The sequence below is a fragment of the Neolamprologus multifasciatus genome, chromosome 6 (genome assembly GCF_963576455.1).
Source record: "Neolamprologus multifasciatus chromosome 6, fNeoMul1.2, whole genome shotgun sequence".
In the NCBI taxonomy this organism is placed as follows: Eukaryota; Metazoa; Chordata; class Actinopteri; order Cichliformes; family Cichlidae; genus Neolamprologus; species Neolamprologus multifasciatus.
In genome coordinates this window covers 26,637,167-26,646,563 of record NC_140444.1, presented here as the reverse complement: position 1 = coordinate 26,646,563, position 9,397 = coordinate 26,637,167, and the positions used below count along the sequence as shown (strand labels likewise).

The window sequence follows — 9,397 nt, the reverse complement described above, 5'->3', positions numbered from 1 at the left end:
GTTCAAAGACAATGTGGTTGAATAGCTAAGCTGATGTTTACAGTTAATATTTATTTGGTTATCTGGCACAGAAGAGGGAATGAATACCAAGAAAACCAAAATAAATAGAATAAAAACAAATATTAGCATTATAAGACCACGATTTCACAAATAGTCCAAAGATTGCATATAATTATGACCTCCTTGTGCTTTATATGGAAGAGTTTATGTTTGTTTCTTTTTAAGAATGATCAACCCTCACTTTATAGGATGGTTTGCACATGAGATGTTTCCATAGTCTAGGGTCTTATGAATCAAAGAGCTGACGTGATGGCCAGAGCTTGTGTGGGTTGTTCTGTTTCTCATTCAGGAGCAGAGTGTAGGTGATGAAACGAGTGGTCATAGTTGAAATGTGCCGTGATGTCTGAATTTGTAGGGGTGTGTCCTTGCCCTTGTGTCTGTGTGCACGGGTGTGTATTGTGGCCTGTTGAGTTCATTGACCATCATTAGAGTGATAGTGGGTCTGTTGTCATGCCACAATATCGTCAGTGTTAATGAGGGCTGTAGCCATCCAGCCAGAGCTTAATTACTCTGAAGACCCTTTATCTCTTCAACAGCCCAATACTAACCTCAATGGCTGCATATACACATGAACAGGAGTACACACACACACACACACACACACACAGGATCATCATTACACACCAAAGACGCTGGCTTTTAAAGAAAATCTTCCTCAATTGCTTTATTCTGGAGCTCCTCCTCCGCTTCATGTCAACAGCTAGACGGCTGACTGCAGAGGAGTGACGGAGGGCTTAAGGGTCGAGGGGCATTCTCCACAGGGAGCAGCCTCTAACCCCCTGGGATGTCACCCCACGAGGGCTGCAGGGGCCGAAAGTCACTTGGTTTGTTAAATCCTAACTCAGACATCACGGCTTGTCAGAAATCTGTGCATCAGTGTTCGGCTCTGTCTGGTTCTTCAACTCCATGGCATTTAACTCTACCTCTTTTTCTGTGGCCTCAGTTCAGAATTCAGCTGATGCTTTTTAAAAACTGTAGATGGAGCTAAAGAGCAAATTATCATAGAGGAAAGAAAAGATGTGGTGTTACAGTGATAAACTGTACAAACAGGATCTTTGCTCTACAAGTTTAGCTAATCGTCCTCTCCAGATACCTAAACAAATACGCTGAGATCACGTTATGCTGTTAGCAATTTGTGTTACACTTCTAAATGATTACCTTCAGCCTCATAACAATACTCACAAAACTGTATAATTAATAGGGTTTATTATTATTTAAAAAAGTTTATTGCCACCTTATCTTTATTGTGGGAACCTACTGTAATGGGCATTGCGTCAACACTAATACACAAAAAAAAAAGAACAGTAAGCGGTGTATGTTTGCTTTATGTGTTCTGTCCAGCTTCTTTGATGATCACTCTCTGCTTCCTGTTACATGGCCGCAGTTTCTTCACTTCATAGACATCTTTTTCTGAGATAGAGCATAGATAATCGGCGTTAGAGAGGCTGACGTTGGTTTCTGTGGTGATATCAGAGGCTAAATGTGTACCTGGCTGGGCTGCCTGTGGTTGAAAACAGACTGAAGCCAAACTGAAGAGAGTGAAGATGATGAAGGCAACGATGATGAAGGTCAGCTCAAAGCCAGTGAATGGCAGTTCCATCTACACAACTATACAACACAAAACAGGACTCATTTATACAGAGAAATGAAGAAATTACTCTTTGCCACAGTGTAGCTTCACTGTATAATTTTATGCTCAGGCACAGACAGAGCTACCACACAGGCTCATTTCCACGCCTAAAGCTGGAATTACTAAACCCACACTGGCAAAGCTGGAACATGCAGACTACTCATAGAAAGGATCTCTTTTTTTATTTCTTTGCACAGTCGAGGAGCGTATCAGGTCACATTTCAGTGCGTGTTATACCTGTATAACCATGCACGTGACAAACAAACAATCTTGAATCTAGCTCATTAAACTTCTTGCTTCTAATTATACAGTCACCAACCACTATGTTGGGTATACCTGTTCAACTGCTTGTTATAGAAAATTTCTAGTCAGCCAGTTAGATGGCAGCAACTCAGTGGATTTAGGAATGTAGAAATGGTAAAGATGGCCTGCTGAAGTTCAAAGTGAGCATCAGAATGAGAAAGAAAGGCGGTTTTAATCTTTTCAAATGTGTTATGTTGTCAAATGGGGGTCTGAGTATTTCAGAAACTGCTTAAATGCATCTCTACGGTTCACAGAGAATGGTGAGAACTTTGAAAGAGATGCGCTGCAGCAGCAGACTTCTGCCACTTCTGTCCTCTAAGAACAGGAGGCTATATTTCACACGGGCTCACCAAAATGTGACATTAGAACATTGTAAAAATGTTGCTGATCTGATGGATATCAATTTTAGCTGCAACATTTGGGTCACAGTTTGGTGTGGTGTGAAAGCATGGATCCATCAACTGTTCAGGCTGCTGGTGGTGGGAGATGGGTTTTTTTGGCATGCGTTAGCCCCATTAGTACCAACTGAGCATCTTTTTAAATGCCACAGTCTCCCTGAGTATTTTTGCTGACCATGTCCACTCTTTTATGCTGACAGTGGACCTACCTTCTGGTGGCTACTTTCAGCATGATAACACACCATGTCACAAAGGTCAAATCATCTCAAACTGCTTTCTTGAAAATGACAATTAGCGCATTGTACTCAGGTGGCCTCCACAGTCACCAGACCTGAATCCGATAGAATGTGGTTGAACGGAACTATCAGCTGTGTGATGCTATTGTGTCAGTATGAACAAATCATCAATCAATGTCAGGTTGAATTAAAGCGGTACTGTACCGCAACATGAATACTAACATGTACCTAATGAAGTGGCTGGTAAGTGTATACTTCTAAGATTAAGTTATGGACTGTGTGTATTCATGAAAATGGAGCGCATTTTTAAATATTAAACAGTTTAATTCTCTGTAAACTGCCCAGCAAATCAGGCTGTAAATGAGTTCAGAAGACGATTTTTTCTTTTTTTTAAAGGCTTTTGCAATCCTTCGAGTGCAGTTCTGCGTGCACTGCCACCAGAGGGCCGTATAAACTTGGAATTGGCATTACATTTGAGACTTCTCTGCTTTATATTCAGCTTGAAATGTGAGAATTCACACAACCTCAGCAGTATCACCTGCTGGGTTTAGAAAGTTAAGAAATGTACAGTGGTATCGCAGTATGAGTGGCAGGCTGAAACTCCAGGCCGGGCTCCCATGAATAAAACAGTCAGTGTGAAAAATCAAAGAAAAAAGTACAGTCACTGAAGTTTCAGGGACTTTCTGTGAACTTAACATCAGTGAATACATTTTTAATGAGTTTAAGAATCAAACATTCTTTATTATATTCTTTTTGTTTTAACTCTTTAGCCATCACGTGTCAGGTAAGCAAAATAGTTATAGATTTACATGTTTATGAAAACATGGCTGTCAAATAAGAGCTGGTGCTGAATAACAGAGAGCATTTTTATGTTGTCACAGACAGGCTGAATGAATCAGTGTAGCCGACCACAGATGGCCTGTGATCCCTACATTTTTCTCTCTGTAAATGTAGGCATTCACACTAGCGATAGCCTTTGAGCCTTGGCACAAGTGATTCATACTTCTCATTTCAACAGAGTGATCAGATGGCTCGTTCACAACCTGCCAAACACACCTTTTGTTTCTGACCTAGATTTTTCAACTGCCTACCAGTATCAAAGGTAACCGTCAGTGGGTAGAAGAAAACATCCTTGAGCAACTCAAAGAGGAGGTACAAGAAAAGAGTGAATAAGAAGAAGAGCAGGCACGGTTAGGCTTTTAAAACTTACTGGTAGAAGAATTACAGCAGCTGCTTTCAGTTCTAGGTTAGATAAAACCCTTCTGTCTTCACACTCTCACAAAGAAAGCAGGCGCGAGATACTGACTTGACACTGTTTGTTAAAGCAGGCGTTTCTTTGTTCAGTCTTTTTTTTTTCTTTTACAATGTGTAGTGTCGGCCACTCCCCTATGGCTCATCCTGGAGGCTATTAATGCAAGATCCTTTAACAAAGTACACATGCACTTATGTTCAGAGGTTATCAGTTCAACTTTTTTTCTGGTAACCAACAGGTTCACACAGGAGGGGGCTTTGACTGTCACATGCTCAAAGGGCTGCTTTTCCCCTGTGAATCTTCTGTATCTGAATCATAACCCTCATCAAAGTCAGACAGTCAGCACATCGTTTTGTGGGTTTGTGTTAGTCTCTGCAGAAAATGGAAACAGAAAGTTAATTGCTTTGGTTTTTCACCTCAAAATGCAATACTTTGTCACAGATCTGGTCACATAAAATAATAATGATTTATTAATAACATTTAATAATTAATGTGATGCCAAACAAAATAATTTGACCATATTTCATGTTGTAGGCTATTAAATATAAATGTTTAAAAAAATGGACCTATCATAATCGAATCTTAGAATTAAATGTAATAATGTATGTATATGTATATATACATAAATCTATAAAATATGATTTATACATTTGATAGAAATTGTGTGGGGTTCATTCATGATAGTAGATTGTAAATAGATATATAAGAATCTTATATCCTGCCTGGACAGTTTGCCTTGTGATCTAGTGGTAGTTTTTTTTTATCTGAAGCATTCTCTAAGTGGAAGTATAAATGAAGCAATGGAAAAAAATATATAATACATTTAATATAATAATAATTTAATATCACTAAAACATAAAATATATAAAACAAAGCAGCAATTCCAGTCAAAGGAAGTACAAATGAAATACAAAGAGAACCTTATTTTGTGAAAATAAGGTTAAAGATAACGCTTCAAATCTGAGGTTAATAATTAGACGGGTTTGTTTTGACAGGAGGAAGATATATTAAGTTCAGTTATGTGGAAATAACTGTCTCAGTTATGTGGAAATAACTCTGTTATGTGGAAATCCAAATCTCGTTAAACATGTGTGCCACACGTGCTTAATGCTTGCAGAGTTGACAAACTTCACTAAGTTGATGACAAAAATTCCCTATATGTATGAATGTATATATGTATTTATATATTATTATTATTGGAAATGTGTAATCATTTTTGAAGTATTTTGGTGCTCTAATATTTTGCTATTTTACCTAAGTGTGAGTGCAGACGCTAAGTCACAGTCCAGACATTCGTGTGTGTGTGTGTGTCTTAGTTGTACCATTTGACTGTCCACATTCCTCATTGAGCATCCCTCCAAGTGTGAAGAGGGCAAAAACCAGGAGAGAAAACAAGATGGTCAGCATCTCCAGCTCAGCTAATGAAGAGGCCATCTATTTACGCCTGCTCCCACAGCTGTACATTGATAGTTTCATCAGTGAGATCATCCAACATCATATGACACATCAATTGAAAATGAGGGAGAAACACTTACTTAGCGAGGTAAAGAAGCTTGTGGATGTTGATCATCACGCAGCAGCTGCATTTCACAACACACACACACACACACACATACACTTTATGTCTTCTCTCACACTCTCTCTCTCTCTTTCTCTCTCTCTGCGTCATGCACTTGCAAGAGCTGTGAAGAGCTGACTTACACGTCCCCTCTCAAGTTTAAGTGAGATCATATTAACCGTAATTATTAATGGTGCCCTGAGCCTCCCCTGAATGTGTGTGTCTGTGTCTCTGTGTGTTTTACACAGAAAGTTCTAACTCCAAAAGCATGCATTTTGTTTTCAAGCATGTTGCTTTTCCTGGGTTTCGGTCTTAAACAGTGAGATGAAGAGCTTCGTGTTTCCTTCCCTCAATAAAGACATGCCTCAGTAACTGAAACTTTCTGTGGAAAAAATGTTTTTTCTCAAGGCTTGTGATGTGGTACAATTGTATGCTGAAACCATGCCCATCTTCAGTGCGAGCATCCAGTAAACATGCTTGTATTCTTTTAAATGTACACTGACAAACCGAAGCTTTGCAGACTGTAACTGATAAAGGAATAGTGTTTGGAAAATGTGGAACCACAAAGAGTATTAATTCTGATTACCATTGCCATTATATGTTTTTGTGGTGATGTTTATTTTAGTATGTATGTATCAGTAAAAAGGATGTGGGTGGGCTTATCTAGGGCATTTCTTTGACCGCCACTTCTTTAAAACCAAGGCTGTCACTGCTCTTAGCATGCAGTCGGTGTTCTTGTGGTACAGCTCATGTGCTTTCTGCAAAAGAATCAGGAAATAAAAGCATAAGAACAGATAGTTTGAGCAGAGATATTATAGGAGCAATAGTCCTGAATTTAAAGCTTTTAGGGTACTTTTGGAACAGCAAAGATGGTGGTAGAAGCAGAACAAGAGAATGAAAATAGAGGTTTTAAGATCATATCCCAGGGTCATAGTCATCAAAATCAAAGCAAATGTAACTGTTGACTTTGTGCATTAAAGTTAATTTAGATGGTGCTTTAAAATAAATCCACAAATAAGTGTCTGGAGTGGTTTTGGGAAGTTTTTGAATGCTGACACTTGCTGCTTGACAAACTTTTATTAATGGGTCACTGCTCATAAAAATCATTCCACACATGAGAAAACAAAATAAAGAGTTTTTAGGAAATCTTGCAGTCTGGAGAAGTGAGAAACTAACAAACTGGAGACAGAAAGTTTAAGTTCAGTTCAACCAAAGCACAAGAGCATGTTCATTAAAAAAAGAAGGATTTTAAAAGATTCAAACCACTTAACTTATAACCTATAATAATAATAAATAAAGTACTGTACATCCCAATGGAGTCTGGATGTAGGATATAGTTTTGAATGCTTTAATAAAAAAACAAAACACAAAAACACCTTCTTTTGAGAATAAATGCTTGCTGATTATCCGTAAAAAGCCAAACATAGAACTATTTCTATGTCCCCTAAGATGTGCAGCTTGAATGCTGCTATTTGTAATCTTCTGAATTTTATTGTCCATGTAGGCAGTTTGTGAACTCCACACTAACTCTGTTGAAAAAATGGTGGCATGCAGTGATTCTGCAAGTCTTAAAAACCCCATATTTGGTTAGAAATAATGCAAAAACAATGTATTTAAAAATAAATCTTATTTTTTCTTCTTATACTTGATTGCAGCTATATTGTGTTAAACTACTAAAATCCTTATAAAAGCGAGTGTTTCGTAATTTTACAGCTATTTCAAAATACCTTCACACAAATGCATCCAAAAATACGTTTTTATACAGCTCTGTGCAATCCTTTGAAGGTAGCATAACATAAGCAGCATGGAAAGTGATAGGAAAACAGCATCTGCAGACTGTTCAAGTTTCTTTTAAGTGTTCTTTATTTTCTGGCGTCGCCTTTCAACAATTGTTCACCAAAACTTAAGAGCCTGGCAGTCAAAATCTCACCTGCTTCATACAGAATTCCAACCTCCTTAACCTCTACCATTGAGAAAACAGGGTAGACGAAATAACACAGTCTAGACAAAGAAACAGGAATAAAATCATTCTTCCACTTAACAAACTCATTTACCCAACTAAACAGTTTGAAAAGTCAATCTCTTCACACAGTCCGACTTATGAGGTTAGTTTAAAAGAAATAAATTATTTTACACAAAAGAAACACCCCTTCATTTTCGTTACACCCAATTAACATGATCAATAACATCCTGTAAAAACAGGAAGTACTGGGGCGGCCCTTCCCATATACCTGTTTCACATATAGGACCTGCACAAAGGAACACACAGTGATAAATATAACCAAACTACATAAATGAAAGATTAAAATTGACTAATGATTAAGTGACATTTAGCTTTAGGAACACAGATGTACTGAATGTAACCAATGCTACCACAAACAGAGCCGGGATAGTATGTAGAGCCAAGGTTACATGTGCTGTGTTTACATTAAAGCATTATAATTGACTAAAACATAACAGAACACAAAATAACAATATATGCAAGTGACAAATGGTAAATGAATTCAGTCCTAGCCACTTTGTCACAACCCATGATTCAGTAGCTTGTAAAACCAGCTTGAGCTGATATAACTTGAATTTGTGGAGAGATTTTGACCTACTCTTCTCTAAAATTCAGTTCATTGAGGTTTGTGGACATTTGTTTATGTGCTGTCAGTTTGCGGTCTGGACTTTCAGTGGGCCACTGCAACACCGCTAGTTTCCGTTTATAGACATTTTGTCGTAGATTTGCTGCTCTGTGTCACAGAGATGACCTCATATTTGACTCTACAATACTTTGGTATTCAGAAGAGTTCATGGTCAACTCAACGACTGCCCGGTACCCAGCTTTTGTGGGTGGGAAACAAACCCAAATGATCATCTCTCTACCACCTTACTCGACAGCTGGTGTGAGCTGTTGGTGCTGGAATGCTGAGTTTGGGTTTTAGGCCAGTTTGGTTTGGTTTCATCTGAATAAAGTACATTGTTCCAGAAGTCTTGCAGTTTTCTTCAGATGCAGCTTTGCTAGGATAAGCTAAGCTAAGCCATGCTACCATTTTCTTTTTACTGAGAGTGAACCTTTCCAAACAAGCCATACTTAGAGTCTGTAGAGTCTGAGATGTAGCTCTTAGATTTCTTTGAGTATTGCATGGTTTGACTGTGCAATGCTGGGATTTGCTGGGACATCCATTCCTCGGGAGATTGTGGCATCGTGTTTACACACACCTGAATAGGCCAAACCAGCAAACTCTAAAAACCTCTGCTTTGATATAGGTGTTCACACAGGTAATCGTGTAAACAAGTTATCTTTCATTAGTTTTTCTGCATAAAGTCATGGAGTAAACTTAAAGCTTGCAAGAAAATTCATGAAATGTAGTTTTATTTGCCCCAAAATAAGTCTTTCAAAAGGCTTCTCTTAACCCCTTATCTCTTCTCCTATTACAGTTCGGGATTCTTTTCATGCCTTGTCTTTCATAATATCTCTGAAACTGGCCTGCCTGCATTCCAGAGCTGTCACCCACTGAAAAAGCATTTGGAGCATTACAAAATGAATAATACAACAAAGCAGGCTCTTACCTCCTGAGCAGCTGAAATCCTGCTGCAACTGTGCAAAACCATTTGGACTCCTTAGCTCCCAAACACTCAGAGAAGGAGAAGAGATGATGCAACACAGTGGTGCCCTGCACACTAATGGTACTCCATAAAGTCACATATGATTGCTTATGAGCTGTGCACCAATAACAAGCTATATGGTGTCTCTTTCTAGCCCAGAAATGGCTGTTCCATGATTTCCTGACTTTGATTTATCAGACCAAAGTACAGCTTTCCACTTCGTCTCAGTCCACCTTAAATGAGCACATGCTGACAACAGATTAACATTTTTCTAATTCACTCATTCATTCATTCTTAATAATATTGCAGGGTCTTCACCTTACAATATAATCTAAGAAAACTGGTTCAGTCTTTAACCAAGAAGATCCT

General features: G+C 38.4%; 1 long non-coding RNA gene across 1 annotated transcript; it reads right to left on the bottom strand.

Annotated features, from left to right (window-relative positions):
• Window positions 1-1,548: 1,548 nt before the first annotated feature.
• Window positions 1,549-6,731, bottom strand: LOC146517127 (uncharacterized). Its single transcript, XR_014874607.1, has 3 exons — window positions 5,415-6,731; window positions 5,202-5,335; window positions 1,549-4,251 (listed from the first exon to the last, which is right to left on the bottom strand). It is a non-coding gene; the product is annotated as an uncharacterized LOC146517127 (long non-coding RNA).
• Window positions 6,732-9,397: the final 2,666 nt, after the last annotated feature.